The sequence below is a fragment of the Dermacentor albipictus genome, chromosome 5 (genome assembly GCF_038994185.2).
Source record: "Dermacentor albipictus isolate Rhodes 1998 colony chromosome 5, USDA_Dalb.pri_finalv2, whole genome shotgun sequence".
In the NCBI taxonomy this organism is placed as follows: domain Eukaryota; kingdom Metazoa; phylum Arthropoda; class Arachnida; order Ixodida; family Ixodidae; genus Dermacentor; species Dermacentor albipictus.
The window spans coordinates 63,593,280-63,611,022 of record NC_091825.1 but is presented as its reverse complement, the minus strand read 5'-3'; the positions used below and the strand labels follow the sequence as shown (position 1 = coordinate 63,611,022).

At 49.2% G+C, this 17,743-nt stretch overlaps 1 protein-coding gene across 2 annotated transcripts in view; it reads left to right on the top strand.

The window, feature by feature from the left end:
• The window catches only part of LOC135912364 (uncharacterized), a 337,983-nt gene that overhangs the window by 172,748 nt on the left and 147,492 nt on the right, over window positions 1–17,743 (top strand). For both annotated transcript variants that reach the window (XM_070538422.1, XM_070538423.1), the window contains exons 41-44: window positions 2,187–2,319; window positions 7,179–7,271; window positions 14,513–14,619; window positions 17,050–17,145. The gene's annotated coding sequence lies outside the window, so the exon portion shown is untranslated. The remainder of the gene's footprint in view (window positions 1–2,186; window positions 2,320–7,178; window positions 7,272–14,512; window positions 14,620–17,049; window positions 17,146–17,743) is intronic.

Here is a 17,743-nt window from a genome sequence, read left to right as displayed (position 1 = left end):
GCCCCATGCCATGTCCATGCTATGCAAGGTAGCTTACCCAAAAGGTTGCCGAATTTCTGGTCCTTGCAATTTCAGGCTTGCACCACAACGATATTACTTTTGGCCGTACGCGCACAGCTTCCGCGCTGCCAGCCTTCAAGTGAAGATGGTGAATGTATACTTGCACCACCCGGCTACGCATGTTCACATTTCATGCCGCTATCGGGTTGCGCTGTTTGTACTGCAAGATGATAGCACAAGTGTTGACTCGCAACTGCAAGGTTTAATTTGCAAAATATAGTGCTAGTGAAACTGAGAACGAAGGAACGCACTTATGGGATCGAAGCCTTGCTGTCTTCCATAATTCCATTTGGTAGACCGACCAAGTGGAATGACGCAACACAGACGCACCATGGTCGGGAACATTAGCGCAAGACATTCAATGTCAGGTGTTGCTGCTGCGCGTGAAATTAATAGTAAAAAATGGCTGTGGCTTAGGTAAGGTTAAGCCCAGGATGCGAAGCATACTAGCCTTTATTTTAGTTGTTGAACCACTGTTTAGCCTGGTGAACTGCTGTTGCTTGGCTATATTTGGTTCGGCTAGACGAAGAAACAACTCATGCATTACTGCTTCGCCTTCAAGAGTGGAACGCGACAGCGTTCCCGTCGACCCGCCAACGGGTGTAAGACAATGGGCTACAGGGCAGCGACTACGCGCCCCGCATTGGACGCGGTGAGCGTCGAGCAAAGCAGCGTTCGGCGCGGCAACGAAATGTGCGCCTGAGCAAGAGACGCACGCCTTAGAAACAGCTCGTTTCTAAGGCAACACCGCATTCACTAGAGGCGCTTTTGTACCGCTTCGAGGCTTCATACTCGTGGCTCAGTGGTAGCGTCTCCGTCCCACACTCCGGAGACCCTGGTTCGATTCCCACCCAGCCCGTCTTGCAAGAGTTGAGCCAAAGCCACTTCTCCTCTGTCGTGACGTCACGGTGTCACGTGATTTCATGGCGACACCGCCGCGCCTGAGGAGCTGGGTTGAGCTCTCGTAATATGCTTCGCATAAAAGAGGCAGATACCAGAAAGCGATTACGTAAAGTGTGTGCTCTGGAAATAGAGAGGAGATTCTGCCGAGTAGAAAACAAGCTGTTCATTTGCTAGTCGGGGCATTTCTCGTGGAATCGCTGTATCGTGCCTTTTGCACCCAAACAGCCCAAGCTACTTGAACGCCAAAGTATTGTGAGCGTGTTTTGGTGCAATCAATGATACCTTGAAAAATTTAAGTACAACTTATACTAACTTGCCAGATTTAGGTTAGGAAAGTGTTTTCTAACAGTACCTTTCGTTTCTTTATTGTTTTAATGGGGTTTGTTAGGGATGTGATGGCAGCGTCACCATTATCATGCATTATGCCGCCACCATCTTGCCAAAGAGCACTATAAACAGGATAGTTCGTTCGGAAAAAGAATTCGTCACGCCCATGACCGCAACACTAAGCTCGAAAAGGTGCTCACGGGATTATCTGGCGCAGAGTGACTTTTCAGAACTAACACAATTACACTAATTAACCACAAATTTCCAAACTCACGTCGACAGGCCGCCAGCCCATTTACAGGTCTCATCCTCTATAAAGAAAGAAAATAAAATGGGAAGAAAAAGACACTTTGACCCACCCCAATGTCTTTTATATCACAAAGCCTGGCGGCAATCTGCAGAAGGCAGCAGGACGCGGTAGCTAACGGATTGTAGAGCAACTTCAGCACTTGACACGTGCGTTTGATTTTGCTTGCTGGGCAGGCTCTACAGACAGTGGTGTCGTCTTTACGTGGATTACGGAATATAAGAAACGTCAAAGTGTACAGGTCAACGGCAACGCCCTGTGCATGGCGAAGAAGGTGGTTCCTGAGAGGATGGCGGTGTCTGGAAGTGCCTGGAATCCCAAGAAAGCGGTTCAAAAAAGATTGCTTCAGGTTTCAACCAAAATTAATTTATGGGGTTTTACATGCGAAAACGACGATCAGATTACGAGACTCCCATCGAAAGGCGGCGGATATTTAAACCGCGACCCCGAGCTCGGCGCCGCAACGTTAGAACCATTAGGGCACCGTGGCAAGTGCTTCATGCTTGAATTGAACGTGGTGCAAACAATTTTCTTTTGTTCATCTTGGTTTCGGTGAATTGCGTGAAAAGGCATGATTTACTGTTTGCAGAAGTGCAAGCTTCCAGGGAACCTCGTCGTGGAAAGTGGGCGCCTAGCCTAAGCGAACAGCGACGCCTCCCAAAGCCTACAGTAGGATACCGAAAACTCCGCGGTCCAAGGGAGTGAAGACCCCGCTAAGAATGGTACGTTTGTCGTTATCACCTAGGAACTGACTGGCGTGTAGAGTTCCTCGATGTTGTGGTCCGTGAGTGAGCACTGCTATCACTGAGTATTGCCATACAAGGCTGCTATGCAAGAAGGCCCGAGTTTGTCAAAGTTCGGGATAACCGCGAGCTCTGGTGACGCCCTCATATGAATGAGCTGATGTATCAAGACAAGAAATCAAACAGTCGGCACGCCTACACTTTCATTCTAGCTTCACTATTGGGTTATCACAACTTGGACGTTACCACATGGGTGGCCGTGGTCACGTGGTCGAACCATGGGCGGAGAGTTTTCATTTTCCCGGCGCGGGGGGTGGGGGTGGGTGGGGTAGGCGTGCTGGGGCCCGCCAAACACCATAGAGAGAGAGAGAGAGAGAAATAGAGAGCAAATGAAGAATGAAAGGTAGGGAGGTTAGCCCGGTCTGAGCCCGGTTGGCTACTCTACACTGGTGAATGAGAAGAGGAGACCGACGGAATTAAAGAGAAAGCCAACTGGGGATATCATTCGGTCACTCAGTCTGGATCACAGACGCTGACTCAATCCGGTAGCTTTCAAATAACGCAGCAGCGCTTTTCTGGTCTTCTGTAACTTTGATAAGCGAGGCCATGGTCCCAAGATCTTGTTCAAGGTGAATGGCTTTCTTTCTAACTGATTGAGAGCTGTGCAGAGGTCATGTCTTTCATTTTCAAAAGATGGGCAGTAGCACAGTAGATGTCCTATAGTTTCATCGTCACCGCAGGCATTGCATTCGGTGCTATCAGCCATTCCAATAAAAAAAGTATATGCATTGGTGAATGCGACGCCCAAGTGCCAGCGGCAGAGCGAGCGTTGTTTCTTCATTACGCGGAAGCCTTTGTGACAGCCGCATTTGCATAGATGGATCCAGGGAATGCAATCGATGTTGAGTAATGCAGGTGTGTGCCACTTCTATAATGTCATATGGTGCGCTAGCTTGCTTAAGTGTTGAACTGCGTCAGTCCGCGATAAAAGTACAGAAACAAGGGTTGCTCCTTCGTGTGCTTTCGTAGGAGCTTCGTCAGAGAGGTCGTTGCCGGAGATACCGCAATGGCCAGGCAGCCACTGAAACACGACGTCGTGACCTTTCGCGATCATATGATGGTGCATTTCTCGTATCTCCGACACGAGTTGTTGACTGGACCCGCGACGAAGAGATAACAGAAGACATTGTAAGGCAGCCTTCGAATCGCAGAATATCGCCCACCGATTAACCAGTTGGTTGTTAATATAATCAAAGGCACTTCGGAGGGAAACAAATATATCTTGCACTTGAAGAAATTTTGTGTGACCTCGCATAGAAATGAGCGCTGAAGTACTGTGAACGTCTACAAGACCTCATAGTAGGAGACAGTCTGAGTCCTCTCGGTGGTGTAATCTTCCTTACTGTAATTGTCGCATACTTGGCTATCACTAATACTGCTTCGCTTTTCCGGCGAAACTGCAGCTTCTCTTTTTCTTCTTCAGTGAGTCCGAATATAAGAGCTGCTTCGCATGGGTGCTGTTGATTCTTATTTCGAGTGACTCCGGCTTTACCTCATTTAGCATTTAGAAAACCTAGTGCATACTTTTTCCAGTACAGTGGAGTAGCTGTCAGTAATTCTTTCGTTAATGAGATATAATTCGGTAAGTGCAATTATCTTACTCAATGAGTACTGCACTAATTTTCAAAGTGTCAATGAGGCATTTGTAGGCATCCCAAAATCACATCTACCTGCGGTGTTTTCAGCGACGTAATAATTGCGTACAATTCCCAGTGGCAAGGAAACCTCACGAAGTACGAAAAATACTACGTGAGTGCGCTCCCACCCGTATCATTACACAGCGCTGTCAAATAAGCTGATTGAAAGCAACTGCTTTGCCTGTCGCAAACGCGAAGAGAGAGCGCATCACCTTGATAATGGTACGGAAGGAGCACCAACAGCAAGTTTCACGGCTTTGCAGCTATTCTTTTTTCTCTACGTCACACTTATCCGTCTCTAAAGGCAGATTGATAACAAAAGCCCCTTGATTAAGCAGCCGAAGTGTCGCTCTGACCACGCACGATATGCGAAAAGCAATGTGATTGGCATAGAATGTTTCAATATCCCGGCTTTCTCGCAGCGCATCGAAAGAATGCGCGCGAAGCTATATTTCGTGCCAGAAACTTGCTTCGGACAAAAGCCCAATTAAAGTGACCGCTTTAGTTTTCATGAATGTGTATGCGTGCTGCAAAAGCAGGTTCGTGTCAAAGAATGAAAGCGAAATAAATAGATCGGGAAGTGAGCAGCGTGTCTCTTCCACTTCCTCCACTTCTAAATGAGCCGATTTGGCAATCTGGATGTCTGCACACACACACACACAAAAACTGAAAATCAATGCAGAAAAAAAAAGAAAAACATAGAATTTCAGTGTGCCCCTATCTATGAGCTCGTAAGCTCCTTTGAACACCAGCCAAGGTAGGGGACGTGTTCGAATAGGTCTCCTTTCGCAGCTACGCAGTATTAAGTCCACTTTGTCACGTTTTCAGAGGCTTTCTCGATGACCGACGCCGAAATACTACGGCTGACATCCGGTATTCTTGTCTTGAACTACGACGTCCGTCTCGATCGTGTAAGCACGATCTTTCACATAACCCCAAAGAAAGAAATCGAGTGGAGAAAGGTCAGGTAACCTAGCCGGCCAAATTACAGGCTCGTGCCTTCCGATTTATTTTGCATGAAAATTCGCGTACAGCCAGTTTCGTGCTCGGCTGCTGCTGTGCTGATAGCAAAGAAGTTTCGTGCACGTAGCGCTTCCGCGCTACGTGCACGAATCGGCTGTATTGCAGCTGAGATCAGCCGCAATACAGCCGGCGGCAAGCGGCCTGGCGCGAGAGATCCATCTCCAAGACCCATTCGCTTCTCATCGGGAAAAAGTTGCAGGTTGCCTCTTTCTTGCCGCACGCTTTCTGCTACCCGCGGCGTGCCACGTGCGTTTTTGCCGCTAGTGAGAATGTATCTGTATGCGCCTACAGAAAGGCGGGTTAGTTGGTATAAAATGATCTTAGAAAAAAAAAATAGCATTGCCACCCGAGAGGCCAAGCACCGATTGGTATAGTAAATTCGTAGATATCTGCACGAAGTACGAATAGTAGTTTTATCAGCCGTGTAAACTTCTAACATTCGCTAACTAATTTAACAATGATAGAATGCATAAGCGGGACTTGACGAGGACGCAGAAAAAACAGTCACATGGAGACCACCTGTCTTTTTTGCTTCTGCTTCTTTCTACGTCCTGTTTAAATCGCGCTTGCGCATTCTATCTGGGATTCAAAACAACTTGCCCGTCAACGTGTTTTAACTGAATTAACCAGCACAGTGTCACGCACGCACAGGTAAACATGAGCATATCTCGCTCGATGAGCGCGGAAAATCGCTGTCAAAAGTCTGGAGTAAGTACAGCGCATACGAAGCTACCGGCACTACGCACACTCTGCAAATATCGAAAATGGCTTTGAAGATGAGGCTCGCGTGGGCGCGCACCTTAGCCACGTCGCAGATCGCTTTCAATAGGGTGCCTCGATGCCAGGCATCGAGGCACCTTAGCTTTCAAGACACGAGCGCCGCCAACGCGTGCCCACCGTGTCCGCCAAAGCGTCTACTGCGGCGTCCGCGATTCGCGTGGTCAACGCGGTAGTAGACGCCGCGGTTGCCTTCACTCTGTACAGAGTGGCGGGCGAGGAGGACATCGAGGCATCGTAGCAGCCGCCGGGGCAGAACGCCCCACCTCGCTCGCCTCACCGCCCTGCCTCGGGCGCTACAGGAGAAGGCACGCCTCCGGGCCGCGTTCCTCGCTCGCGCACGCGAGATTGAACCGCGTTCGCCGGCTCACCTTCACACCCTCACACTCATACGGAAACTCACGGTGACGCCGACGGCGATGGCTGAAATGTGCAGGGAGGGTCCATGCAATTGCTATGGAATAAAAAAGAAAAGCACGTGCATTGCACTGCTGCGAAGGCGGCCTACCAAGGAAGCTGTTTGGTGGTAGTCGGCGGTCTATGGCGTTTACCGCCAGCCACCGCCGATCACGTTCTCGTGTTTGTTGTCGTCGCTCTACGTAAGCGCGCGGCTCCTCGGGAGTGCGCCCGATGTGCGGGCTCGTCATGACAACAAGGGAAGAAACATTCAAAATGGAGAACGGCAGCTTGTAGTCGTGTTTTTTTTTTATATGTATACACGCGCGGTGCCGCAGCCCCGGGTGATTGGAAGGAAACGAGGTCAGTGCGAGCAAAGACCGACGGCAAACATAGGGCGTTGTGAGTGTAGGCATGGCCGACGCCCGTTTCATAGCGGTAAATGTTTGAGGACGATTTATTAGCTACCTGAGAGTCCAATAATTTTGAAAATTGTGCATACTGATAACTAATTTAATGAAGATGCATATGCAGGTAGAATGAAGTGATTTGCATAGGATTAAGCGATTTCGCTGCAATTTTGAAAACCGATATTTGCTCGCGCACATAAAAATTTCACGGTAGATTAACCATAAACAGCTTAACTGCAAAAATTTATGCCTGAAAGCTTCGATTTAGAAGTTTGGCGTGCAGACCAGCGCAAGATGCAGGAGATGGACCGCATAGAGTCCTGTGTTGTTCGCCTCCCGTTTCTTGTGTCCGTGTCGGGACGCCTAAGTTTTCACGAACAAACTATTGCGTCGGGAGCCTGTAGTCGTGCCTATTGGCGTAGTAGTCATATTCATTTCTTTCTATTTCCCATTGTTGCGTTCAGTGAACTCTCGCAGCGCTGGTTGTAAATATTGTGACCTTGACGGCTTCTTGTTTTCATGTTTCTCTCTTCAGGTCAAAGGCCGTTGAGACGATCGGACAATACTGGAGCGAGCAGCGACTACCTGTTCTACTCATAACGGCGCCCAAGACTTACGCCATTGCCAGGTGAAAAATTGCTAGCAATGAGTTAGCCCTTGTCATCGTTGGTGTCTTTCCTCTAGAACTTTGCATTGTCGGACTCGACATATAGAGAGCGTTCCACGCAGTTTAGGGACATCTTGCTCACAAGGCGTCTGTACGGGCATATTTTTTTTAAAGCGAAAGCTTTACTGGACGCGAACTTGCGATTTCGCCGTTGCCATGACGTCACACCACATGACGTCACGGCCACGGCGAGGCACATGACGTAACGGCCATGGTGTGTGAGGCACATGACGTCACACCGTGTTCTCCGCCACATTATGTTCCTCGTCGTTGCGTTCGCCTCCGCTCGCTTCGCCAGCTGCGTCGCATGTCTGATAACATGTCGGAAGATTGCAAAGGAGAGCTCGCGTGCGCCGCAACCACAGTTGAGGTGGCAGTATGGACGGCTATAATTCTGATAAGCAGGAGGAGGCCTAGAATCGACATCGGAACGAGATGAAGAGGAAAGGAATCGTCCAAAAACAGACTAACAGCGCGCCGAACGACTGGGCAAACGCCGCAACGTAGCTAGAAAACCAGACTAACCTCGACTTGCAATCAAGATTAACCAAGGGTAACCATGCCTTAGCTTTCGCTACGTATGGTATATCCTGACATAGCCGAGCTAAGCTACTGCCAATTTTGGTCCGCGATTATTTAGGCATCTGTGTCGTCGAGAGGTGAGAAGGAGGAAATTCGATACAAAAAGCCGTCACGCCTCCTCCTGCATGCAGCACTCCTGTTCGTTTTTTTATCACGACGATGAATGGAAAGCGCCGCTTTAAGTAGATGCACCGCATGCCCGTGATAAAGCACTGCGCATGCCCAGTTAAGTAAAGGGCTTTGCAGCTTCGTGTGTTGCGCACGTGTTTTTGACCGTCACTCAGCATATCGGAATTTACAAGTCAAGCCAGTGAAACGCGCAAGCCTTTGATTTCCTACAACGCTAGTCGGTACCTCGGCAGACGCGTGTTAGCGAGCGATTTGTTTGCCTCTCACGCGACAGTGAGACAGCCACCGATGAGCGTTTGATGACTTCGTTTGAAGTACCCTGCGAAAGCAGCACAGTTTTGAGCGCTGGATAGTGGGAGAATCGATGAGAAGGAAAAAAAAGATATTGTGACGTAGCAGTCGTCACTACGTTTATTCCGACTCGAAGATACGGCGAAGCGATCACGCCCACAGCACGGATCACACTCGAGAGCCAGCCCCACAAGCGATGATGAAGAAGAACCCCATATGAGCCCCACATGATGATGATCATGTACAGCTAGATGACAAAGAATAGCTTATATCTCGCTACACTAATGTCCCCTCGCGCGAGAGCGGCCATGCTGGCCGCAATTCAAAGGGGCGGCGAACGCCTCGTGAAAGGCTTCATACGGGACACGTGGACAACCTCAGCAGCGCGGCAGCGGCGGTCACTTGGAACAATAACTGGTACCACGCGATAGTTAACCGGGGAAGTCTGCTCCAAGACTTTGTAGGGGCCGAGGAACCGAAGTTGAAACTTGTCACACAAGCCAGCAGTACGAACTGGTGTCCGGAGTAGCCCTTCGTCGCCAGGGCGGAAGCACACGACGCGATGAGAGGCGTCGTAATGCTGCTTGCTTGCGGTCCTGTTGCTGTGCTTCGGTGTTGATGCGGGCGAGCTGGCGACAACGCAGAATGCGGGGCACATATTCTTCACAGGAGGATGGACATTGATTGACAGTTGGCGCGAAGAAAGAGGCATCAAGACAGGAACTGGGCGAACGACCATAGACAAGGTAGAATGGCGAGTAACCGGTCGTGCGTTGAACGGCGGTATTATACGCAAAAGTCACGAATGGCAAAATTGCGTCCCAGTTTCTGTGGTCGGGTTCGATGTACATGGCTAGCATGTCTGACAGCGTGCGATGAAATCGCTCTGTGAGGCCGTTAGTTTGCGGATGGTAACTGGAGGTAGTCTTGTGGGTGGTTCCGGAGGCTCTGAGTACTTCGTCTACTAGTTGCGAGAGGAATGTTTTTCCACGGTCGCTCAGGAGGACGCGAGGAGCACCGTGGCGCAGTATTAAGGATTGAAGTATGAATGCAGCAACTTCAGAGGCTTGAGGCAGAGCTCACACAAGTTGTTTCAGCGTAGCGTGTCAAGTGATCAACGGCTGTCACAATCCATCGTTTACCGGTGGGAGTCACAGGAAGAGGACCATACAGGTCAATGCCAACGATTTCAAATGGTTGCGAGGGACAAGGAACCGGTTGCAGTTGTCCGCTTGGAGCTGATGTAGGGAGCTTTCGACGCTGACATAGGGCGCAGGAAGCGACATACCTCGCTACACTGGCGGACAAGCCAGGCCAGTAGAAGCAACCTTTGATGCGGTCATTGGTTTTCTGGAAACCAAGGTGACCAGCAGTCATGTCGTCGTGAGAAACCTGCAGGACATGAGCACGTAGAGAGCGTGGCAGGACAGGAACCCAGCGCTGACCGTCAGGGTGATAGACATGACGGTACAGGACGCGTTTGTCAATCTTAAATTGCGTCAGCTGTCGACGAAGGCGGGCGTTAGGTGGGCGCGAAGCTCCTTGAAGGTGGTCTATGATGCGCCGACAGTAAGAGTCCGCCACTTGATGAGATTGGAAGAATCCGTTGTCGTGTTTAGGCATCTCGTCTACAGTGGCCAACAAGAAAGCATGTGAAGAGGGGTCATGCGAAAGCTTGTCACGGATGGTAGTTGGAGGTCCATTGCATGGTGTCGTAGGAAGCGGACAGCGAGAAAGCGCGTCTGCATCCTGGTGTTTTTTTCCGCACTTGTAGGTAATAGTAAAGTCGTATTCTTGTAGACGAAGGATCCACCGACGAAGCCGTCCAGACAAGTTTTTCAGCGTCGAAGCCAGCACAATGCATGATGGTCTGTAACGATGGTGAAATGGCGGCCGTGAAGATAAGGTCGAAACTTCTGTACAGACCAAACGATAGCTAGGCATTCCTGCTCCGTGATGGTGTAATTCCTTTCCGCGTTTGTCAGAACGCGACTTGCGTATGCGACGACCCTCTCCCCTAAAGTGTCGTCTCGCTGTAGGAGAATGCCACCAATGCCATGACCACTAGCATCCGTATGCAGGAGGGTAGGAGCAGCTTCATCAAAATGGCGTAGTACTGGTTCCGATGTGAGAGCGTGCTTCAGATGGGCGAACGCAGATTCACATTCGGGAGACCACACAAAGGGAACATTATAACCCAGTAATTTGTGCAGAGGTGACGCTATTGAGGCGAAGCCTCGTATGAATCGGCGAAAATAGGAGGCGAGGCCTAGGAAACTGCGCAAATCTTTGGTCTTTTCGGGACGAGGGAAGTGCCGAACTGCCGAAACCTTGTCAGGATCAGGACGAATGCCATCTTTGCTCACAATGTGACCGAGTACCTTAATCGTCTTGCTCGCAAAATGGCATTTCTTGGTGTTTAGCTGAAGTCCAGCGTTGGCAAGGCATGTGAGAACTTCATCCAGACGTTGCAGGTGCTGAGAGAAAGTTGACGAGAAAACAACAATATCATCCAGATAGCACAGGCAAGTCTTCCACTGCAGGCCACGAAGAACGGTGTCAATCATGCGCTCGAACGTTGCGGGTGCATTGCAGAGGCCGAATGGCATCACATTAAACTCGTAGAGCCCATCTGGTGTTGAAAACGCTGTTTTCTCTTTATCGTCCTCATGCATAGGTATCTGCCAGTAGCCGGAACGTAGATCGATGCTGGAGAAGTACTCGGCACCTTGCAGGGAATCCAAGGCATCGTCTATTCGCGGCATAGGGTATACATCCTTGCGTGTGATCTTGTTAAGTGCTCGGTAGTCGACACAAAATCGGACAGAGCCGTCTTTCTTCCGAACCAAAACAACGGGGGAAGACCAAGGGCTAGCAGAAGGGCGTATTATATTCCGTTGGAGCATGTCGGCGACGTTCTCGTCAATGACTTTCCTCTCGGCTAGCGATACGCGATATGGTCTACGGCGCACGATGGATGTACCATCTGTCTCTATCCGATGCGTCGTAATCGAAGCCTTTCCCAACGAAGCTGCATGCACGTCAAACGAAGCTTCATGTTTCTGGAGCAAAGCAAGCAATTGTTGTGACTGCGAAGGTGTCAGGTCGGAACTGATGGCAGCTGCAAGAGCTGAAGGAGATGCGGTCCGTCCGGTACAAGGAACTTCAGAGGAAGCTGGTTTAAATGAAACAACAGATATAGACTCCGATTGGGTGGCGGAAGCCAATGTAGTGCCTTTAGGGATGAGAATTTTTTCGGATGTCGGGTTTGTAGCGTAGAGAAGTGCAGAGCCATGATCAAACCTAACCAGCCCTGATGCAAAGGTAATCTCTCTTGCGAGGCAGCGTGCAGATGGTAATACGAGCACGTCGCCGCACTCAATCACATCAGACGTGATAGTCACAATGCTTTGATGGCGAGGAGGTAGCGCGGTATCTTCTGCAGCAAGAAAGTGAAGTCGTGCGTCATATGCATGAAGTGAATATGTCGTGTCGGTCATGTGGAGAACGCGTTGCCCACAGCAGATGGACGCGGAGGCCGTAGAAAGAAAATCCCATCCCAATATGAGCTGCTGGGCACACGAACTTAGCACTGCAAATTGTACGTAATGCAGAAGTCCATCGATAGAAATACGAGCTGTGCACATGGCGATAGGTCGAATGGCAGCCCCTTGAGCAGCGAGTAGCGTAGGTCCATCATAGGGGGTCGTAACTTTCCGAAGTCGCGAACACAATTCACAGTGAATGACTGAAACACTAGCACCAGTGTCTATTAAAGCTTCTACTTGTACACCTTCTATTACAACCAATATGACATTGCACGGACGCGATGGAGGAATTTCTGTCCTGTCGTTCGATGCAGCTTTTCCTCCAAAAGCTGCATACTTTAGTTTTCCGGACGACGATCGGCGAATTGAGAAGCACGTCTCAGTGGGGACGTAGAGCGGCGAAGGGGGGACGGCGAGCGGCGTCTCGCAGGACGGTATGGCTGAGCCGTCTCGGATGCTACAGTAGGCGATAGAGAGCGTCCGCGCGGTGGACCATAAGGACGGCGTTGGTCATGGAAGCTCCCTAGACGGTGAAAAGTAGCGCCGGGCGAAAAGTCATCCCGTTCGTATACGTCATATCCGCGACGCTCGTCTTGCTGGCGCTTGCGGCAAAAACGTGCTATGTGGCCACGATAGCCGCAGTAGTAGCAGATGGGACGAGGAGGACGCCACTGCGGATAGCTGGTTTGGGTAGGTGCGCTGGTAGTCATGGATGCGATGGGGGCCGGTGTTGATTTTGGAGGCATCGGTGGAACGATGACTGGAGTAGCTGCGGCTACTTGTGCGTACGTGGATGGGGCCCTAGGGGTTAGAGGGTCCGTGTACGCAGCACCAGCCATGGACGCCAATTCCTCCTTGATAACGTCTCGCAGATTGGTATCGGAGGCATGACAAGGCATAGGCCCTGCGGCTAAGCCAAGATACCGGAGCTCTTCTCGAATTATTGCGCGTATCATTGCTCGTAAAGCAGGGTCGTCGGCAGTAGTGTTCGCAGTGGTGTCTGGCTGCAACCGTACTGATTCGAGTTCGTCAATGCGCTGGCAAGTAGCGACGATATCAGCAACGGTAGCGAGGTTCTGGATGGCTAAAGCATTGAAAGCAATAGCTCCGATGCCTTTGAGGGTGTGGCGAACTCTGTCGGATTCGGTCATAGCCGGGTTCACACGTCGACAAAGAGCAAGCACATCCTCGATGTACTACGTATAAGATTCACCGGTTTGTTGCTTGCGAGTGTCGAGCGTCTTTTTTGCGAGGGCGGAACGAACAGCCGGTGTGCCGAAGATTTGGCGGAGCTGCTGTTTAAAAGCGCCCCAGTTCGTGAAATCAACCTCATGGTTGAAAAACCAAGTCTTCGCTACTCCGGTCAGATAAAAGGCGACGTGACGTAGCTTGGACGCATCGTCCCAACGGTTAGCCGAACTCACTCGGTCGTAGTCGTCCAGCCAATCCTCGACGTCTTCCCCGCAAAGTCCAGCAAACAGATGGGGATCACGCTGGTGTCCACTGACAACCCAATACGGGGAGGCTGGGGTAGCCGAGGCCGAGATGGTGGAAGTAGAAGTGCCTGTTGGCTCGTCCTGCGACATGGTGGCGGACAGCTGGCACAATCGGCGACCCGATCGAAGCTCCAGGGGGTTGAGCGGGGAGTCAGCGGACGGAGGACTGAAAAGCACACTCCACCACTTGTGACGTAGCAGTCGTCACTACGTTTATTCCGACTCGAAGATACGGCGAAGCGATCACGCCCACAGCACGGATCACACTCGAGAGCCAGCCCCACAAGTGATGATGAAGAAGAACCCCATATGAGCCCCACATGATGATGATCATGTACAGCTAGATGACAAAGAATAGCTTATATCTCGCTACAATATTTACTTCACACTATTTATTTCTCGTGAAAACCGCCGATGGGTTATCGGAATGCTGCATTTGACGTCACATGACCCTGTGAGCACTGAGACGTTGGACCGAGGATCCACTGAAATCTGTAAATGCCGAAGGAGAACAACACAACAGAAGAACGTCATCGCCTGCATAAAATGTTCAATTTGGACGTTCTACGAAGGCCAATGTTTAAGCAAACTAATGTATCGTGAGTATGCAGCTTTACCGAACGAACATCTCCAAAAATAAGGTTGCTCTATTTGCTCCTCATTGTTTAGTGGATATCAGTTTGCTACGTAATAAATATAGCAAATTGTCAAGGAGTTTCGAAAGCGTCAAGCACGTTTCATGGTCTTTCTCTTCCCTCTCCAAGCATGTGCACCGAGGCCATCAATATGGTCAGGAAACATGGGAGCGATCAGCAATGACTGTAGAAACGACAGGGATTTGACGGTCGATAAGAAGCATTCTAGGTAGGTGACATGCAGTGAGCTCGACAGTGCCACTTTTGGAAATGGCTGTCATGCAGTGCTTTAATAGAGTAGTTTCGCTAGGTGGAACTTGCATTAGTTTCGCTAGGTACAACATGTACAAGTTCGGTGGTTCTCCGGTTAACATGTTAGAGCTTCAACTCAAGATCTTAACACATCGGCTTAACCAATCCGTGCAAGTCGATCCTTCTACAAGTTGTTTCACATATGTTCGACAGTCTTCAAGAATTTGAAAGTTTTAAATATTGTGACCTTGACGGTTTCTTGTTTTCAGGTTTCACTCTTTAGTTCAAAGGCTGTTGAGATGATCTTGCAGTGCTGGAGCGAACAGCGAGTACCTGTTCTACTCACAACGGCGCCCAAGACTCACACCATTGTCAGGTAAAAAATTGCTAGCAATGAGTTAGCCCTTGCATAGTTGGTGTCTTTCCTCTAGAACTTTGCATTGTGGGACTCGACATGTAGAGAGCGTTCCACGCAGTTTAGGGACATCTTGCTCACAAGGCATCTGTACGGGCCAATTCGGAAAATGTAGTCAGGTTGCCTCAGTGCGCGTCAATTTCTCAGCCGAATGCCATGCCATTTCGGTGGCTGTATCAAAAATAGTCGAGATGAACATTCAAAACAGCATTATCTACACGGACTCGCTAAGTGCAATCACAGCACTGAAAGCCAGGAACCTAAGGGAACCTTTAATAGGAAATATAATCCATAACATAACTGCTCAAACGCGAGGACACGAAATTAAGCTGTGTTGGGTACCAAGCCATCAAGGAATTAGAGGCAACGAGAGAGCTGACGCGTGCGCCGCTCAAGCCTGCCATAAGGATGTCAGTACTGTAAATATACCCTATGCAGATTGCATGAAGTTAGTAAAAAACAAGCTTAAAGAAAAATGGCAGCGTACATGGAATAGCGAAGAAAATAACAAACTACATTTAATAAAACCTATTCTAGGAGAATGGAGATCATGCAGGCATAAGGAACGTTTTATTGAAGTAATTTTAGGCCGCCTGCGCATCGGACACACCCACTTAACACACAACTTTCTACTGAAAAAACAAGACAAACCGTTATGTGAGAAATGTGGCAATGAACTCACTGTAAATCACATTTTATTCTCGTGCACACAACTCGAACGGCTAAGGAAAAAACATTTTACTGTATTTTACAATGAACACATTCCCTTCCATCCCAGTCTGCTTTTAGGAGATAACCCACTAGTAGAAAGTTCATCTGTTTTTAGTTTTTTGAAAGACGCAGCGATCCTAAACGCAATATATCACAGAACTACTAATTCTAAAATTTATTACCCGTTTTTTACACGCATCTTATGATGCACCTCACCCATTTTCTCAGTCCTGAGAAGAAGGCTGAGGTCTTCAATTGGTTTGTTGGGCTCCTCAGAGTCCTTGTCTGGACAAGGACCTCGATAAGGATACCCAATTTTTGAAATAAGTTATGCCATGTGTTTGGCGCATGATAGCCTAAGTTGCTTATGCGCCATAAAACCCAATACAATACAATACAATGTTTTAAAGCGAAAGGTTTACTGGCCGCGAACTTGCGATTTCGCCGTGGCTATGCTCCGAGGAGGCACATGACGTCACACCGTGTTCCTCGTCACATTGCTCGCGTGCGCCGCAACCACAGTTGAGGCGGCATTATGGACGGTTACAGTTCTGATAAGCAGCTGGAGGCCTAGAATCGACATCGGAACGAGATGAAGAGGAAACGAATCGCCCAGGAAACAGACGAACAGCACGCCGAACGCCTGGCTAAAACTCCGCAACGTAGCTAGAGAACCAGACTAAACTAAACGAATGTCGCGGAATAACTTTTGCTACAATGTGACATACCTGAATGACTCGGATTAGTAATAAAGTAAGGAAATGTCAAAGTAGTTTGCTGTTTTAAACCTCCGCAAACAACGAGCAATTGCGTCCGACAGTGAAAGTCTTCACTTCAGTAAATTGTTATAAAATGGGAGCATGTTTAAGCTAATCGAATTCATTCTATAGGGAAATTTCATCTTTACGGTCAGTGTCAGCCAGCGTGGTTCATGCATTTTGGGAAGTTACCGCAAGCAAAGCACGAGACTTGAAGAAAGGGGCAACACGAAGCCTTTCCCTTCCCAAAATCATGAATCGCCAACTGGCCGGCACCGACACTCTGCTAGAGTTCATGAAGTTGTCTGACAGGATTTTGCACATTGCGCGCTGCAATGCCTCGTAATAGCCAATCAGCAAGTGAATAATGTCTTCAAGATAATACGAAAAATTACATAACCAGTTTCGTTTCAGCGCGATCCTGTAGTTCCACGAAAGGTTCTCGAACATTCCCAGTATTAACATGTAACAAAGCAGCTCATAAACGCTTTGAGATGTCGTTTAGATATTCTGCTAGTACTTTGTTTCCCGCGTATTTCAGTATCACTGATTTCCTGCGGACTGGTTATACACTAGAGATTTGACTACTTAAGACGTGAGAGTGGGTTTGCGTAAACTGAACATTCCATTCTTTTATTACTACATTTCAGTTCAATAAACTGAGTTTTGCTACTTACGACTACATTGCTGAAGTCGGCATATTATGAAAACGAGAAAAAAAACGGTGATTTCTTAACTTAGATGACATTATTAATAAATTGCACTGTAATTACGAGGCATTACTGATACACGCAATAAGCCATCCTGACTTTCTTGGAATGGTGTCTGCCGCGCATTGGAAGAAAACTATGTTTCTTTGTTACAATTACCCACATGCCCGCGTATTTCGTCACTTTCATTTTTGCTCTGTTTTGCTCTTCAGACAGAGTCGGGGAAAGACTGGCAAGACAGAAGCGAGCAGCGGTCTCCGAAACCGAGCGACGCGACCGGGAGCAGAAGGAGGCGCCCGCTGGGAGCCGTAAGTTGTGCGGGGTTGCCTTTAAAATTAACGACACTGTGCTGCAGATGTTGGCTTCGTCTGACGTCAGAGGTAGCAAAAACATATTTGTCCATGCGGCTGTGGCGGGTGATTGGGATTACTAGGGGGGCCATTGGTGGTGGTGGTAAACATTTATTGCTTGAGCCTTTTTACTGCATTACTTGTGAAGGGGCTCAGGTGCGCGTAGGGTGTCCGGGAGTTTGTGGCCCTCGGCGACCCTCAGAGCCCAGTCCACCAGCCGTATTTCGTCGGCTGGGTTGGAGCTAGACACCGCGGTCTCCCATCCCTCGACGTCGGTGAGTTGCCACTCAGAGGGTGGCTGGAGCTCAGGGCATAAGAACATAATGTGATGGAAGTTAGCTCTAGGTGCGCCGCAGAGCGTACATTCCTGTTGATATAGGCCTGGATGAACCAGGGCGAGAAAAGCTGGAGAAAGAAAAGTTTGTGCCTGAAGCTGGCGCCAGGTACTTTGTTGGAATTTTGTTAAGGATTTATCTGGGGGAGTGGAGGGTGATCTCGTGATATTCGACCAATCGGTCTCTGGCGTTATCCAGGTCATCGGACGGCGTGGCTCGGT